Below are 18,701 nucleotides of genomic sequence, written 5' to 3' on the forward strand. Positions count from 1 at the left end.
CAGAAAATTCTCAAAGTAGCCAGGGAAAACAAGGAAGTGACCTACAAAGGAAAACCCATCAGAATATTGTCTGACATCTCAGCAGAAAATCTACAAGCCAGAAGAGAGTAGAACGAAATATTCAAACGACTGAAAGACAGAAATTACCAGCCAAGAATAATATATCCAGCAAAATTATCCTTTAGATATGAAGGATAAATACTTTCCTAGACATACAGAAACAGAGGGATTTAATCACCAGAAAATCTCAATTGCAGGAAATATACAAGGCAATTCTACCTGAAATAAAGAGCATAAGGTTGCAACACTAAAAGTAAGATCACCCAAAAATTACAGCATAAACATGGATAATTTGTGACAACAAAAACATTAAAGGGAATGGGTAAAAGTCATAACTGGCAAGGGTGGACAGAGATCAGAGGCACTCAAGAGAAAAAAATTACTATATATATGCAACTTTATTTTTCATAAACCTATAGGTAACCACACACCAAAACCCCAAAATTAAGACACATAACTTAAAGAGGAAACAGGAAAGAAGTATGGAATTCCACCAAACAAAAACAACAGACAGAAACACAAGGGGAAAAACACAAAAGATGCAGAGCTTCCAAAAAACAAAAGATAAATGGCCATATGATTCCTGATACATGAACAAATACCCTAAATGTATATGGACAAAATTCACCAATAAAGAGTTATGGTGTAGGAGAGTGGATCAAAAAACAACACAACTAGCCCTAGCTGGTTTGGCTCAGTGGATAGAGTGTCGGCCTGTGGACTGAAGGGTCCCTGGTTTGATTCTGGTGAAGGGCACATGCCTGGTTTGTGGGCTCGATCCCCAGTAGGGTGTGTGCAGGAGGCAGCCAGTCTGTGATTCTCATCATTGATGTTTCTATCTCTCTCTCCCTCTCCCTTCTTCTCTGAAATCAATAAAAACATATTTATTTAAAAAAAACACCAACTGTTATGCTGCCTACAAGAGATATCTAAGCTGCAAAGAAAAAAAGGTAGATTCAAAGTAAAAGTGTGGATAATGATTCTCTAAGCAAATAATATTCACAGAAAAGCAGGTATGACCATACTTATACGTGACAGAATAGATTACAAGATAATAAAAATAACAAGAGACAAAGATGGATATTTTATGATAAAGGACACTACATCAAGAAAACATAATACTTCTTAATATAGGTGTACCCAATCATGGAGCACCAAAATATACAAAGCAACTTCTCATGGAACTGAAGGGAGAAACGGATCAAAACAATCATAGTTGGGGACCTTACTATTCCATTAACACCTCTAGATAGATTATCCAAACAAAATCCATAAAGAAATATCAGCCTTATATGACACATTACAATAAATGAACACAATTGACATTTACAGAGCCTTTCACCCCAGAACATCAGAGTGTACATTCTTCTCCAGTGCACATGGAACATGCTCAAGGATAGACCATATGTTGTGCCACAAGACTACCATCAACAAATTCAAGAAAATTGAAATTATACCAAGCATATTCTCTGATCATGATGCCTTGAAATTAGAAATCAATTGCAAAAAGGAAGTAAACCCACAAATACATGGATATTAAAGAATATATTACTAAAAAATGATTGGGTCACAGAAGAAATAAAGGTGAGATAAAAATATATAGAGACAATTGAGAATGACAGTATGACATATCAAAACTTCTAGGATGCAATAAAAGCAGAAATAACAGGGAAATTTATATCAGTACAAGCCTATTTCAAGAAACAAGGAAAATTCCAAGTAAACAACCTTATATTACATTTTAATGTACTGGAAAAAGAACAAAAGCAACCCAAAGTCAGTAGAAGAAAGAAAATAATAAAAATTAGAGCTGACTTGAATGAAATAGAGAACAGAAAGACTAAACAAAAAAAATAATAAAAAAGAGCTCATTCTTTGAAAAGATTAATAAAATTGACAAACCCCTCACTAAACTCACTAAGGATAAAAGATTAAAGACCCATATAATCAATATCAGAAATTAAAGAGAAGTCGCCACAGACATCACACATATACAAAGGATCATACTGAAATACTATGGATGACTGTGTACCACCAGATTCATTAACTTAGGAGAAATGGATACATTCCTAGAAATATACAACCTTTCTAGACTATATCATGAAGAATTGCAAAATCTAAATGGACTGATAAGCATTGAGGAAATTGAAACAATCATCAAAAACCTCCCTAAATTTCAAAGCCTAGGACCAGAAGGCTTTGCCAGTGAATTCTACCAAACATTAAAAAAAAAATTTTAAACCTATGCAATTGTAAAAAAGAGGGATCTCTTTCACTTTGGGACAGAATGAATGGACCTAGAGAATATTATGCTAAGTAAAATAAGCCAATCTGAGCAAGAAAAATATCGCATGATTGCATTATTTGTGGAATCTTAAGAACAAAATGTATTGGCTGGAAGCATGGAGACATGGAACAGACTGACATACCTTGATGTGGGGACAAAGTGGGGGAGGGGTGGTGGAGGTACAAGAACCAATAAACCAAATAACTTATATAATAATGCATAGCCTCGGGCAATAGGGCATTGAAGACCCCGGGGAGTGAATAGGACCTAGGAGGTAGAGGGTAAAGGAAGGAAATTGGAGACATCTGTAATACTATCAACAATAAAAATTACTTCTAAATAAATAAAACCTGTCCTTCTGAAACTTCCAAAAAACATGAAGAAGAGGCAATACTTCCAAACATATTTAATAAAGACAACATAACTCTGATAGCAAAACCTGGCAAGGATAACAGAAGAAAAGAAAACTACAGATCAATATCTCTGATGAATACAGATGCAAAAATCCTAAACAAAATACTATCAAATCAAATATAATACATAAAAAAATGATACATCACGATCAAACGGGGTTCATTCCAGAGGCACAAGGATGGTTCAAAATATGCAAATCATTCAGTGTAATGCACCACATCGATAAAAGAATAGATAAAAAAAATCATATGTTATCAATAGATACTGGAAAAGTATTTCATAAAATACAACATCCATTGATGATTAAAACACTAAATAGAATAGGAATAGAAGGAAAGTACCTCAACATAATAAAGGCCATCCTATATAATAAAAGACTAGTATGCAAATCGACTGAACGGCAGAATGACTGGTCGCTATGATGTGCACTGACCACCAGGGGTCAGACACTCAATGCAAGAGGTGCTCCCTGGTGGTCAGTGTGCTCCCACAGGGGGCAGACACTCAATGCAGGAGGTGCCCCCTGATGGTCAGTGTGCTCCCACAGGGGGAGCGCCGCTCAGCCAGAAGCCAGCTCACGGCTGGCGAGTGCAGCAGTGGTGTCGGGAGCCTCTTCTGCCCCGTGGCAGCGCTAAAGATGTCCGACTGCTGGCTAAGGCCTGCTCCCTCTGGACATCTGTCAGTCGGACATCTGTCAGTCAGACATTCCCCGAGGGCTCCCAGACTGTGAGAGGGCATAGGCCAGACTGAGGGGACCCCCCTGCCATGTGCATGAATTTCGTGCACCGGGCCTCTAGTATATGATAAAATCTCAGCCAATATTGTACTCAGTGGCAAAAATACTGAAAGCTTTTCCCCTAAAATCAGGAACAAGACAAGGATGCCCATTCTCACCACTCCAATTCAACATAGTTTTAGAAGTCCTACCCAAACCAAGAAGTTAAGAGAAAGAAAATAAAGTCATCCAAATAGGGAAGGAAGAAGTAAGTGTCACTTTTTTCAGATGACACGATTCTGAGCATAGAAAACCCTAAAGAGTCCACCAAAAAACTACTTGAAACAAATACAGAAAAGTTGCAAGATATAAAATCAATGTGCAAAAATCCATTGCCTCCCTGTATACTAACAACAAAATGTCAGAAAAAGAAATGAAAAAAACAAACAAACAAACCGACAATTCCTATTGCAATTGCAACCAAAAAAATAAAATACATAGCAATAAACTTAACAAAAACCATGCAAGACCTATATACTGAAAACTGCAAAGCATTATTAAAAGAGATTGTAAAAGAGCCCTAACTGGTTTGGTTCAGTGGATAGAACATCAGCTTGTGGACTGAAGGGTCCCAGTTTTGATTCCAATCAAGGGCACATGCCCAGGTTGAGGCCTCATTCCCCAGTAGGGGGCATGCAGGAGGCAGCCAATCAGTGATCCTCTGTCATCATTGATGTTTCTATTTCTCCCTCTCTCTTCCTCTCTGAAATCAATAAAAAATATTTTTTTATTTAAAAAAAAAAGAGTAAAAGCCACAACAACAAAATGGGAAAATATCCCGTGTTCATGGATAGCAAGAATCAACATAGTTAAAAATGGCCACATTACCCAAAGTAATATACAATTTTAATGCAATCACCATAAAAATCCCAATGTCGTTCTTTAAAGAAGTAGAACAAAAAATTTTAAGATTTGTATGGGACCACAAAAGACCCCAAATAGCTAAATCAGTTCTGAGAAAAAACAACAAAACCTGAGGTATCACACTACCTGGCTTCAAATTATACTATAGAGCTATGATAAAACACCATGGTAATGGCAGAAAAACAAGAGTTACAGATCAATGTGACAGAATTGAGCTATAAAACGGCATGTATATTGGCAGATAATTTTTGACAAAGTCACAGAAAAACACAGTGGAGTAACGAAAGCCTCTTCAATAAATGGTGCTGAGAAAATTGGAAAGCTACACACAAAAGAATGAAATTGGATTATAGTCTGTCCCCATGTGCAAAAATTAACTCAAAATGGATCAAAGATCTAAAAATAATATCTGAAACAATAAATTACATAAAAGTAAGCTTAGGAACTAAACTTACGTACTGACCTTCATCTTCGAGTACATTTTAAGAACTTGACTCCAAATGCAAGGGAAGTAGAAGCAAAAATAAATGAGTTGGACTATATCAAACTAAAAGGCTTCTGCACCGCAGAAGAAACTGATAACAATACAAAGAGGCAGCTGACCAGATAGGAGATGATATTTGCAAATACTATTTCCATCAAAGTTTTAATACACAAAATATACAAAGAACTCATAACACTCGAAAACAAATGAACAACTCAATTAAAAAATGGGAAGATGACTTGAACAGGCACTTCTCCCAAGAAGGACATATAAGCAGCCAATATATACATGAAAAGATATTCAACCTTACTAGCAGTTATGGAAATGCAAATCAAAATTACAATGTGATACCACGTCACACTTGTTAGAATGACTCTGATAAAAAGCAAAAGCAGAAACAAGTGTTGGAGAGGTTGTGGAGAAAAGGGAACTGTCATTCACTGCTCGTGGGAATGTTGACTGGTACAGCCACAATGGAAAATAGTCTGGCGTTTCCTTAAAAAATTAAGAATAGAGCTACCATATGACCTAGCACTGCCTCCTCTGAGTATATACCCCCCAAATTCGACAAAATGTATTCTTAAAGATAAATGCTTCCCTGTGTTCATTACAGCATTATTCATGTTGGCCAAGACACTGAGGCAACCAAGGTGTCCTTCAATGATTATTGGATAAGGAAGATGTATTTATACGCAATGGAATACTACTCAGGTATAACAAAAGATGAAGTACTGCCATTTGCAATAACATGGATAGATCTTGAGAATATTATGCTGAGTGAAATAACTCAAGCAGACAAATCTAAGAACCATATGATTTCATTCATGTTTGGGATATATAACTGAAAGTTGTGGACAGAAACAGAAATCTGATTGTCAACAGAGGAAGGGGTTGGTGGGGTTGAGGGGATAAAGGGAGGCTAATATATGGTGAGGGGACATGATTTGACTTGTTGGTGGGCACACAGTGCAATATACACATTTTGTAACATAATTGTCCACACCTTAAACATAGCATCCTGTTATCCAATTTCACCCAAATAAATGTAATAAAAATAAATGTAATAGAATAATATAAATTACAACTAGTCAGACTTCTAAAACCCAACAACTGATCCCTTTTTCAACACACAAACACACCTGAAAAATCCAAGGATAGTAGATTGTATTGAGCAGCGGAGGCTGTATGGAGAAAGGACAGAGACAGTTTCCTGAGATTCAGCTCGGTGCCCATCCTGCCTCCATAGAGTGTAGAAGTAATGGAGAAATTGGGCTGCAACTCTTACAATGTAGCCTGGAACATAAGAGAAGCAGATATAGTTTTCCCCCATGAAGAGACATCGCACTTCCTCATTCCCCATCATGTCAGACTCATCAGAATCGGTGGGTCAGAAGCTTGCCAACCTAGTTGCACCCTTCCCTGAAGATCCTAGCAAAGAAAGCTAAGAAGTCACACACAGCCTGTTGGTGCCCAAGATAATTGCTGGTGGCATTTCAGGGTCAGATAGTAGGACTGCAGAAAGCAAATCTGTCTCATACTTCCCAGCAGAGCTCGTAAAAGAAAGCTTTTACCCACAGACAGCACAGTTTGTGCCCAGTTCTCTTATTGACAGTGGCACAGCCTAGGCAGCACAAACTTGCTTTTCTTTCCTCACCCATCCTGACAGTCTAGTAGCTGCAGTGGAGACACCTTCAAAACACATAGTGAGGCCAACAACATTAGTAAAAAGGAAATAGCATAGGGAACTTGCAATATCATTTCTTCACCACTCCCACATTTCTTCACCACAGTGATGGTGCTGTTAACTTAGGCAAGCCAGTCACAGAGGGGACACCCACAATCCCAGTGAGTGTGTGGCATATTCCTTAACCTAAGTTATGGTGCTTCACCTCAATCCCAGATGCAAAAATAGTGCTTAATAAGAGGGAAAAAAACCTTACATTCTAACACCATTCACTGGTAGACAAAAGAAAGTACCTGCCTATCAATAAATGCTCAAAATTGTTGATAGCAAAGTCACCCTCCTATATAATAAAAGGTTAATATGCAAATCAACCAAACAGTGGAACAAACAGTTGCTATGACCCGCACTGACCACCAGGGGGCAGACACTCAGCGCAGGAGCTGCCCCCAGCCCACAGGCCCCGATTACCCGATCAGGGCCTGCCGGCCAATCTCTTGGCCCCTTCCCCTACCCAGCAGGTTCTGATGGTCCGATGGAGAATGGGGAACCAGGAGTGGTGGCGGTGGATGTGGGCGGCGCCAAGCCAAGGCCCCCAGGCCGCTGGTCACCCCACACACAGAGGGCGACCTGCAGCGGGAGACGGGGCTGGCGAGCGGGCGGGAATGGCCAACCTCTTGGTCCCTCCCCCTGGCCTGCAGGCTCCAATAACCCAATGGCGAACTGGGAACCAGGGGTTGGTGGGGGGGGGGCAGGGCTGGCTGCTGGCAGCTGGGGGGCGGGGCCGGCTGTTGGCAGCCAGGGAGGGTGGCCCTGATAACAGGCCAGGCCTAGCGACTGTACCCGTGCACGAATTTCATGTACCGGGCCTCTAGTATCTAAATAAGAAAAGAGTTCATTACCTCAAATGTGCAGGCAGAAACAATCTATCAAATACCCTGATAAACCAAGGTTACATGGGAGTACTGAAAGAAAAGTCTCCAGAAACCAAACTCAAAGTTGTAGAATACTGTGACTTAAAGGACAGAGAATTTATTATTGTAGTTATGAAGAAGCTCAATAACAAACAAGAGAACTAGCAAAGGCAGTGAGTTCAGAAAGAAAATTAATGAAGCTTCCCTCTTTTTACCAAAGGGATGGAAACTGAAACAACCAACCAAAAAAAAAAAAAATAGAAATTCTGGAGCTGAAGAAATTAATAAATGGGATGAAGACTGTATTAGCATTAGATATAGACCTGAGGACATGGAAGAGAGAATGAGTGGGCTCAAAGATGGAAACCAAGAAATGACTCAGGAGGAAAAAGAGAGAGAACCAATCCTTCATAATAAAAAGGCAATATGCAAATAATCATCACTCCGCTACGCCCACGATTGGGCGGTGGGAGGCTGGGGGGCGGGACTTGGGGTGGCATATACGGCCATTGAGAGGCGAGGGACTCCCGCCCCGCCCCCCCTGCCTCTCAACGGCTGGATTGGCGGCCGCTGAGGGGGGCCGCCTCGGACACCCTGGACACCCAGCTCCGCTGCCATCGGAGGCGGGGAGCCGGTTGTCCGCACCCGGATCCCCTGCCCAGCTCCACTGCCATCGGAGGCGGGGAGCCGGTTGTCCGCACCCGGATCCCCTGCCCAGCTCCGCTGCCATCGGAGGCGGGGAGCCGGTTGTCCGCACCCGGATCCCCTGCCGTGCTCCCCTTCGTCAGCGCCTCAAGCCCCAGCAGCAGCGGCAGCGGCTGGGGATGAGCTGGTGATCCCAACAGCCTGGCAGCTCAGTGGCGGCGGCGGAGGCAGCATTGGGCCTGGGGACTGGCGAACAGGCAGAAGATGGCCCTGATCGCAGGAGGCTAGGCCTAGGGACCCTACCCGCACGATTGAATCGTGCGCTGGGCCTCTAGTAGTTTATAAATTGAAACAATTCTTCGAGAATTATCTGACTCCAATAGAAAGGGCAACATAAAAATGTTGGATATACCAGAAGGAGATAAGAGTGAGAACAGTACAGAGAGCCTATTCAAATGAATAATTGATGAGGACTTCTTAAACCTAAGCAAAGAACTAATCTGAATTCAAGAAGCTAACAGAACACCTAATTATTTAGGCAAAAAGACCTTGTTCAAGATACATTATATTTAAACTGTCAAAAATTAATGACAAGTAAAATTTCTAAAAGCAGTCAAGTATAAAAAGAGTAACTTAGACGGAAAACCCAATTAGATTTTAATCAGGTCTTTTATCAGAAACTTATAAGCCAGGAGATAGTGGGATGAAATGTTCAAAATATTGAAAAAGAGAAACCATTGGCCAAGAGCAATACAAGGTGAGGCAAAAGAGGTTTACAGGCTTACAGTTGTGAATAAGGGAAACACAATTTATTATTGTCTTATCATTAATTACTAGAGGCCTGGTGCATGAAATTCATGCACTCCGGGGGGAGGGGTCCCTCAGCCTGGCCTGCGCCCTCTTGCAGTCCGGGAGTATTTGGGGGATGTCCGACTGATGGCTTAGGCCTGCTACCTGCTGTTGGACATCCTTAATGCTGCAGTGGAGGCAGGAGAGGCTCCTGCCACCGCCGCTGCACTTGCCAGCCATGAGCCTGGCTTCTGGCTGAGCGGTGCTCCCCCTTTGGGAGTGCATTGACCACCAGGGGGCAGCTCCTGCATTGAGGGTTTTCCCCCTGGTGGTCAGTGTGCATCATAGCATCCGGTCGTTCCGCTGTTCGGTTGATTTGCATATTAGCCTTTTATTATATAGGATTATATCATTTTCCATATGGACGACTGTTAATCTACTTTGCCACACTCTCTATATTCAGCAAAGTTATGCTTTGGATAGGAAGGAGAAATAAAGACTTTCCCAGTCAAAAACAAAAACTGAAACACAGAAGATGGAGAGCAAGAAGACAAAGCCAGCAATGTCTCCACTGTTGCCTTTTTCTCTATCCCATAACAGGGTCCAGAGCCGGGTCCTCCCTCCATCTTTGGAATGCAGACTAGTAATTCATTGATAACAGTTATGAGGGTCCCTGTGAATAGTCAGTACCACTTCTTTCTTTTCTGGAGGATGCCCATTCCAGAACTGGATCTGTCAGAGCTGGGAAGCCTGGATCTGTCAGATACATCCATCTACAAGGTCAAGGACAACAGCATTGTCAAAATGATCCAGCAAGCAACTGAAACAGAGCAGGAGAAAATCCCTGAAGGCGTGCCCTCCTTTAGTGCAGCACCTTCAAGTTCTGGAGAACTCACATTGCCAGCATCCACTCCTTCGAACTGGACTTACTCTAAGCCCAATACTTTTCTCACCCACAGTGCCCTCATTGTCTTCCCTTTCAAGTCTCTTCCTTTCCCTCCTTTCCCCTATTAATATTGCTCTCTCCCCTCAATTGTTTTGAGGTGGTGCTGTTAAGTCTGCCAGAGTTGTGTCTTATTTATTTGTTCATTTGTTCATTCATTTATTGTATCAATTTTTCTCAAAAACCTTCAAGCCCCAAAGCAAAGGGTTTAAGCAACGGAGTACTTACTGTGTCACAAGGATTCCTCCTCTCCTCCCCTTATTTATTACAGAAAACAGGCCTGATAGGGCAACCAGAGAGTAGTATAGCCCCATAAAATAGAAGGACTGATATATTTTTTTAAAATATATTTTATTGAATTTTTACAGAGAGGAAGGGAAAGGGATAGAGAGCCAGAAACATCTATGAGAGAGAAACATCGACCAGCTGCCTCCTGCACACTCCCTACTGGGGATGTGCCCGCAACCAGGGTACATGCCCTTGACCGGAATCGAACTTGGGACCCTTCAGTCCACAGGCCGATGCTCTATCCATTGAGCCAAACCGGTTAGGGCAGGACTGATTTTTTTTAAACCTAATTTTAATCAGATTTTGAGATTGCTCATACCTTCCTAATTTTCTGCTCTAGGTCAATAAATACAGTTTTTTCTTCAAGGGTTGATGAATACCTTATAAATTTTAATGTGAGATTATCTGGTACAAGACAGTAGGATTTCTAAAAGGTAAGGTGATAACACACTTGATTTTTTATCATTCTCCTCTTAGAGAAATTGTGGGTAAAGATGTGAAACAAGAGGCAATAATATCTTGGAATCTGAAAATAGGGGAAAGACCTGAATCATTTTAGAAATAGCCAATCTCTCTCATAAGGGTATTTCTTCTTCAAGCCTACTCACTTTACAATTTTGCTCCTAATTAGAGTTTGACAACTCTGAGGAAAATCACTCAATTTCAAATCTTAAAATGCAATCTTGCTATTATAATATTTGGTATGGTTTTGATTCTGTTTCTAAAAGGCATCGGGTTAGGTCCTCAGTATTTTAGATTTGCCTTCCTGCATTTGAGATGTATATTGATCAATGGGTCTCAGGGAAAGTTTTTCACATATCTTGAGACCATGAAATGAACAATCATATTCTTACCCTACATCCTGTTCCAACTCCTTACAAAATTTTTGATGCTGATTTGTACTCCCATTTAATCATTTTTGTAATAAAGATATTCAATCCTAGTAAGGAAAAAAACTAGGAGAATTTACCTCCACAAGATCTGCATTTCAAGTAATTTTGAATGGAGCAATTGTACCTGAAACAAAAAGACAAAAGTATGCAAAACTTTGAATAGGATAACAAAATAGACAGAAGGGGGAAAGTACAACCTTTTTTTCAAAATAGAGTATCAAACAATTAACTATATTATAAAGGTTAAAGGGGAAAAGTCTATTTTTTATTGCTGACACTATTACAGATGTTCCCCTTCCTCCCAACCCTGTACCCTCCTCCACCCAGCCCCCACAGTGCCCACTGGCCTTCACCACATTGTTGTCTGTATCCATGGGCTATAGATATATGTTCTTTGACTAATCTCTTCACCTTATTTTATCTAGTCCCCACACGCCTCTCCTCAGACAGCTGTCAGTCTGTTCCATGTATTCATGCCTCTAGTTGTATTTTGTTTGTCCATTTATTTTGTTAGATTCCACGTATCAGTGAGATAATATGGTATTCGTGTGTTTTTTTTTCTGACTTATTTTGCTTAGCATAATAATCGCTAGGTCCATCCTAACACCTTGTTTTTAAAACTGCATAGTATTCCACTGTGTATACTAGTATGTACCACAGCTTCTTTATCCAGTCATCTACTGATGGGGACTTGGGCTGCTTCCAGATCTTGGCTATTTTAAATACTGCTGCTATGAACATACGAGTACATATATTTATTCTGATTGATGTTTCGGGATTCTTAGGATATATTCCCAGACATGGGTTGGTGGGTCAAAAGGCTGTTCTGTTTTTACTTTTTGAGGAAACTCCATACTGCTTTCCACAGTGACTATACCAGTCTGCATTCCCACCAACAGTAATATAACTTGATATGTGGTATTGTCATCCCTCCAACTTTGCTCTTCTATCTCCAAATTGCTATGGCTATTCGGGATCTTTTTTTATTCCATATAAATTTTTGGAGAGTTTGTTCTAGGTCTGTGAAATATGCCGTTGGTATTTTAATGGGGATTGCATTGAATCTATAGATTGCTATGGATAGTATGGACACTTTAATGATGTTGATTCTACCAGTCAATGAACATGGTATATTCTTCCACTTGTTTATATCTTCCTCTATCTCTTTTTTCAATGTCCTGTAGTTTTCCAAGTACAGGTCTTTTACATACTTGGTTAAGTTTATTCCTGGGTATCTTAATTTTTTTGCTGCAATGGTAAGTGGGATTTTTTTTAAAGTTTCTTTTTCTGTGAGTTCAATATTGGTGTATAAAAATGCCATAGATTTCTGGGTGTTAATTTTGTATCCTGCTACATTGCTGAAATCATTTATTAAATCTAGTTTTTTGATGGCATCTTTATGGTTTTCCATGTACAATATTCTGATATCTGCAAATAATGACCGCTTTACTTCTTTTCCAGTTCAGATACCTTTTATTTCTTCTTCTTGTCTGATTGCTATGGCTAGCAGTTCCAATACTATGTCGAACAGGAGTGGTGAATGTGGGCATCCTTGTCTTGTTCCTGTTCTTAGGGTTTTAGTATTTGCCCATTGAGTATGACGTTGGTTGTAGGCTTGTCATATATGGCTTTCATTATGTTGAGTTATGTTTTCTCTATTCCTACTTTTCTGAGAGTTTTTATCAAGAAAGGGTGTTGGATTTTGTCAAATGATTTTCTGCATCGATTGATATGATCATGTGGGTTTTTTTTACTTTCAATTTGTTTATGTGATGTATCATGTTTATTGATTTGCAAATATTGTACCAGCCTTACATCCCTGCAATAAATTCCACTTGGTCATGGAGTATGATCTTTTTACTTTTTGAGGTCATTTTGTTCATTTTGGATGCAATTTTCTAATATTTTGTTGAAGATTTAGCATCTGTGTTCATCAGGAATATTGGCCTGTAATTCTCTTTCTTTAAAGTGACTTTATCTGGTTTTGGGATTAGGGTAATGCTGGCTTCATATAAAGGGCTTGAAAATGTTCCTTCCTCTTGAATTTTTTGGAATAATTAGAGGAGGATTGGGGTTCTTCTTTGAATGTTTGGTAAACCTCCCCTGTGAAGCCATCCTGACCAGGGCTTTTGTTTGCTGGAAGTTTTTAAATACTGCTTCAATTACATCGGTAGTTCTTGTCCTATTCAGGTTTTCTGATTCTTCTTGATTGAGTTTTTGAAGATTGTATTTTTTCTAAGAATATGTCCATTTTCATCTAGGTTTTCCAGTTTTTTGGAATAGAGTTGTTCATAGTATTTTTTTTAAACAATCTTTTGTATTTCTGTGGGATCAGTTGTTACTTCACCTCTTTCATTTCTGATTTTTTTTTTTAAATTTAGGTCCTCTCTCTCTGTTCCTTTGTGAGCCTGGCTAGAAGTTCATCAATCTTGTTTATCCTTTCAAAGAACTAGCTCTTAGTTCTATTGATCTTTTGTATTTTATTGTTCTCTATGTCATTTTTTTTTGCCGTTCTTATCTTTATTATTTCCTTCCTTATACTTACTCTGGGCTTTTCTTGTTGCTCTAGTTCTTTAAGTTGTAGGCTTAGATAAGTTATTACCAGTTTTTCTTTTATTTTTTAATTTTTTTTAGCTAGGGGTGTAGTGTTATGAACTTCCCTCTCAGGACTGGTTTCACTGTGTCCCATAGATTTTAGATTGTTGTGTTTTCATTTTCATTTGTTTCCAAAATGTTTTTTATTTCCTCTTTGATCTCTTTGGTAAACCATTGTTTAATAGCATGCTATTTAGCCTCCAATGTTTGAATTTTTTTGTAGTTGATTTCTAATATTATGGCATTGTGATCTGAGAAGATGCTTGATATGCTTTCAATCTTCCTGAATTTGTAGAGACTTCGTCTGTGTTCTAATATTTGGTCTATCTTTGAAAATGTCCCATGTACCCTTGAGAGGAATGTATATTCATTCCATATCTTTGGGGTGCAATTTTTTGAAGATGTACATTAATTCCATCTGATCTAGTGAGTCATTTAGAATTGCTGTTTCTTTCCTGATTTATTGTCTAGAGGATTTATCCAGTGGTGTCAATGGTGTATTAAAGTCTCCTATTATGATTGTATTGCTGTCAATCTCTTCCTTGATATCTTCCAGAAGTCTTTTTATGCATTTGGGAGCTCCTGTATTGGGTGCATATATGTTTACCAGAATTATATCCTGTTGTTGAATCGATTCCTATAGTATTACTAGAGGCCCAGAGTACGAATTTGTGCATCATTGGGGTCCCTTGGCCTTGCCTGTGCGGTCAGGCCAAAACAGGCTCTCCGACATCCCCTGAGTAGTTCCTGATTGAGAGAGGGTGCAGGCCAGACCGAGGGACCCCACTGGTGCACGATTAGGGCCGCTGAGGGACACGGGAGGTTGGCCAGCCAGGGAAGGACCGTGGGAGGGCTCCAGTGCATGTCCGACCTGTCTCACTCAGTCCCAATTGGTCGGACCCTAGCAACAAGCTAACCTACTGGTTGGAGCTCTGCCCCCTGGTGGTCAGTGCATGTCATAGCGACTGGTCGACTGTCTGCCCCCTGGTGATCAGTGCACATCATAACAAGTGGTTGAGCAGCCTTAGCATATCATTAGCATATTATGCTTTGATTGGTTGAATGGCCGACTGGTCGACTGGGCACTTAGCATATTAGGCTTTTATTATATAGGATTAACTGGCCTTCCTTATCTCTTGGTATGGTCTTCACTTTGAGGTCATTTTTGTCAGATATATTTATTGCCATCCCAGCTTTTTTTTTTCTCATTTCCATTTGCCTGAAAATTATTTTTCATCCCTTCACTTTCAGTCTATGAGACCTTTGTTCTGGGGTGGGTCTCTTGAAAACTATGTATTATGTATTATTATCCTTTCAGCTACCCTATGTCTTTTGATTGTAGCATTGCTGCCTTGATGGTAATAAACTCTATCATTTTTTTGTCTGCAAAGCTCCTGATTTCACCTTGATTTTGAATGATAGCCTTGCTAGATAGAGTATTCTTGGATTCAGTCCCTTGCTTTGTATACTTCATTCCATTCCCTTCTGGCCTGTTGTGTTTCTGTTGAGAAATCAGTTGATGGTCTAATGGGAGACCCCTTATATGTAACTTTCTGTCTCTCTCTGGCAGCCTTTAAGATTCTTACAAAACAACCACAATACAGTGGGTTTCTCTCCCCCTAACACTGCATTCCTCCTGCCACCTTTTGTAGTGCAGCCTTTTTGCGTCAGTGGTCTTAGGTCCAGATTCCCCAGCCACCAGCAGGCATGTGGCTTTTCCTTTCCACAGTTGGTTGTTATGCCTGTCGTCCAGGGACACGGCTTTGGTGCAATGCAGCTTCCTCCTTACCATCTCGGCCTGCTGGCTGACTATCCCTTTCCAGCCCAGATCCTTATTCCTATTATTCTCTACCCCACAAATCGCACTCACAACACTATATTAAAAGGATTATATGTCATGATCAATGGGGTTTATTAATGAAAACAGTATGATATTGGCAGAAAAATACAGATACATAGACCAATGGAACAGTATTGAGAGCTCCGAAATAAACCCACACATATATGGGCAACTAATTTTCATCAAAGGAGCTAAAAATAAAGAATGTAGAAAGGAACATCTTCAATAAATGGTTCTGGGAAAACTGGAAAACCACATGTGAAGGAATGAAACTAGAATGCTAACTGACACCATACAGAAATATAACTGAAAATAAAGACTTGGAAATCAGACCTTAAACAATAAAATACTTGGAAGGAAAAATAAGCACTAAACTTAAGGATCTTGGTCTAATAGGGATTTTTGTGATGTTGACTCCAAAGGAAAGGAAAGTAAAAGCAAAAATAAATAAATGAATACATTAAACTAAAATGCTTCTGCACAGCTAAAGAAACCATCAACAAAACAAAACAAAACAAACAAAAACAACCAACCAAGTTGGAGAAAAGTAATCTGCAAACAATACCTCTGATAAGTGGATATATAAAGAACTCATACATCTCAACAACAACAAAAAATATGATTAAAAATGTTTAGAGCTTTTCCAATGAAGACCTACAGGTGGCCAACAGGTATATGAAAAGATGCTCAACATAAGGGACATGTAAATCAAAACCACAATAAGATACAACCTCTCGCCTGTTAGAAATAATAAGTGGTAGAGAGGGTGTGGATAAAGGATCTCTCACACTTCCAGTGTGACTGTAAATTGGTCTGCCACTTTGGAAAACGGTATGGAGGTTTCTGAAAAAATTCAGAATTCCCTCTTCTGGGTGTCTACCCCAAAAATTTGAAAACACTGGCCGAAACCGGTTTGGCTCAGTGGATAGAGCGTCGGCCTGCGGACTGGAAGGTCCCAGGTTTGATTCCGGTCAAGGGCATGTACCTTGGTTGCGGGCACATCCCCAGTAGGGGGTGTGCAGGAGGCAGCTGGTCGATGTTTCTCTCTCATCGACGTTTCTAGCTCTCTATCCCTCTCCCTTCCTCCCTGTAAAAATCAATAAAATACATTTAAAAAAATTGAAAACACTTATTCACAAAGGTATTTGCACCTATATGTTCATTTCAGCATTATTCACAATAGCCAAGACATGAAAACAGCCTAAATGTCCTTCTACTGATTATTGCATTAAGAAGATATGGTACATATATACAGTGGAATACATCTCAGCCGTCAAGATGAAATATTGCCTTTTGCAACAACAGGGATGGATCTTGAGAGTGTTATGCTAAACGAAATTTATCTGATGGAAAAGTACAAGAACAGTATGATTTCACTCATATGTGAGATTTAAAACAATAAAGCAACAAAAAGCAAATTCAAAGATGCAACAGAATGGTGGTTACAGAGGGAAAGGGGAATAGGGGTAGAGGGGGAAAAATGTAAAAGGGCTCAGATACTAGTATATGGTGACAGAAGATTAGGTTTTAGGTAGTGAACTCATGATAGTTCACATATGTTGTATTATAAAGTTACCTACCTGAAATTTATGTAATGTTATTTACCAATTTTACCCCAATAAATTTAATTAAAAAAACAGACACACAGTATAGATATACAAAAATATTTTCTTTATATCTTTATTCTATAAGTTTTATATTTACTTTTTTGATAAAAAGGCACAAACACACACATTAGCTTAGGCTGACATGGGGTCAGGGTCATCAGTATCACTGTCTTCTACCTCCACATCTTATCTCACTAGAAGGTCTTCAGGAGCAGTAACACACATGGAGTTGTCATCTTCTGTGATAATGGTACCTTCTGGAACACCTCCTGATGGAACTCCCTGGGGCTCATTTAGAGGAGGTGTCACTCTTCAGGAATATAACCATGGTGGTTTGCTTGATTTATTTTTTTTTCATTATAGATTTGCATGTAAGCACATAATGCACCATGAACATTCCTCTCTTTTAATGAAAATCTTTCATAATCAGGGTCCATATTTTCAAACGTTTTAAGGAGCATGTTGCTAAACTCTACGTTGTAAATTTTCTTGGGGGTCCTTCTATTCCTTCTCTAGTTTCCTTTTCTCTTGCTTCTTCTTCAGCTCTGCATTCCTGTTCCTATTCCTACAATTCCTCATCTGCACCTCTAGGAGTTCCTCAATGTCATCATCCACAGACTAGGTTCAAGTTTATCATCTCTATCACAGCCTTGTTGATTTTGCAATCTTTGCTCTTTGTGTTATGATGGCTATGATGTCTCTAGGCAGTAGGAAATTTTCAGCTCAATTATAATGTTACAGGACGATTATCATATGTGCCATCCATCGCTGACTGAAATGTTGTTATGCAGTGCATGACTAATTGATTTTCAAATGTTAAACCAGCCATGCATGCCTAAAATAAAATCCACTTGGTCATGTTGTGTAATTATTTTTATGCATTATTGGATTTGGTGAGGATTTTAAAAACCTATTTCATGAGAGATACCAGGTGTACCAGTTAATACAGATTTTTTTCAATAGATGGAGTTACACGTATGTTGATATATATGCGATTTGATATGTATACTATTTTGTTGTATTGACAGCAAGCTTCAAAACTTCATATATCAAATTTTCTGAAGGTGTTAACATCATAGGTATTTTTACACTTAAAAATATCAGGGAACCAAGATGGCAGCAAAGTTAAACAACTAAACTGCCGCCTCGCACAACAATTTCAAAAATACAACTAAAAGACAAAACATCTAACACCCAGAACCACAGGAAAGCGGGCTGAGTGGTAGATTTACAACTAAGGAGAGAAAGGAGCACAAACGTTGAAAAGCTGAGGTACGGAGGCGCGAGAATCGGGCTGGTGGTGGGCGACTGGACGCACGGCTTTTCTTCAACCCGAAGGGAGACAAGCTCCCGATCGCTCTGAAATCCAGTTTCTGGGGACATGCAGGGGACCCAGACGCCTACGGGGAGAAGCTGGACTCTTGGCCATCGGGGCGGAAAGTGAGAGTGACTTTTTGCAGAGGTGCGCCCAGCAATCAGTGTTTACTTCGCTGGAGCGAGGGATGCAGGGACTTGGAAATGCGGAAAGGCAGAGACAGCTGACAGCAGCCATCGCCATTTGCCACGCCCTAGCCTAGTGACGGCCTGAGACCCCGCCCCACCCTGCCCTGAGACCCCGCCCC

At 39.9% G+C, this 18,701-nt stretch overlaps 1 protein-coding gene and 1 pseudogene across 2 annotated transcripts in view; both read left to right on the top strand.

Moving 5' to 3' along the window:
- The window catches only part of ABCB7 (ATP binding cassette subfamily B member 7), a 170,911-nt gene that overhangs the window by 93,392 nt on the left and 58,818 nt on the right, over positions 1 to 18,701 (top strand). The window lies entirely within an intron of this gene.
- LOC307095183 (protein AF1q-like) lies at positions 9,007 to 9,977 on the top strand (annotated as a pseudogene). Its single transcript has one exon. The product of its transcript is annotated as a protein AF1q-like (transcript).

This window comes from Cnephaeus nilssonii (genome assembly GCF_951640355.1).
Source record: "Cnephaeus nilssonii genome assembly, chromosome: X".
Lineage (NCBI taxonomy): Eukaryota > Metazoa > Chordata > Mammalia > Chiroptera > Vespertilionidae > Cnephaeus > Cnephaeus nilssonii.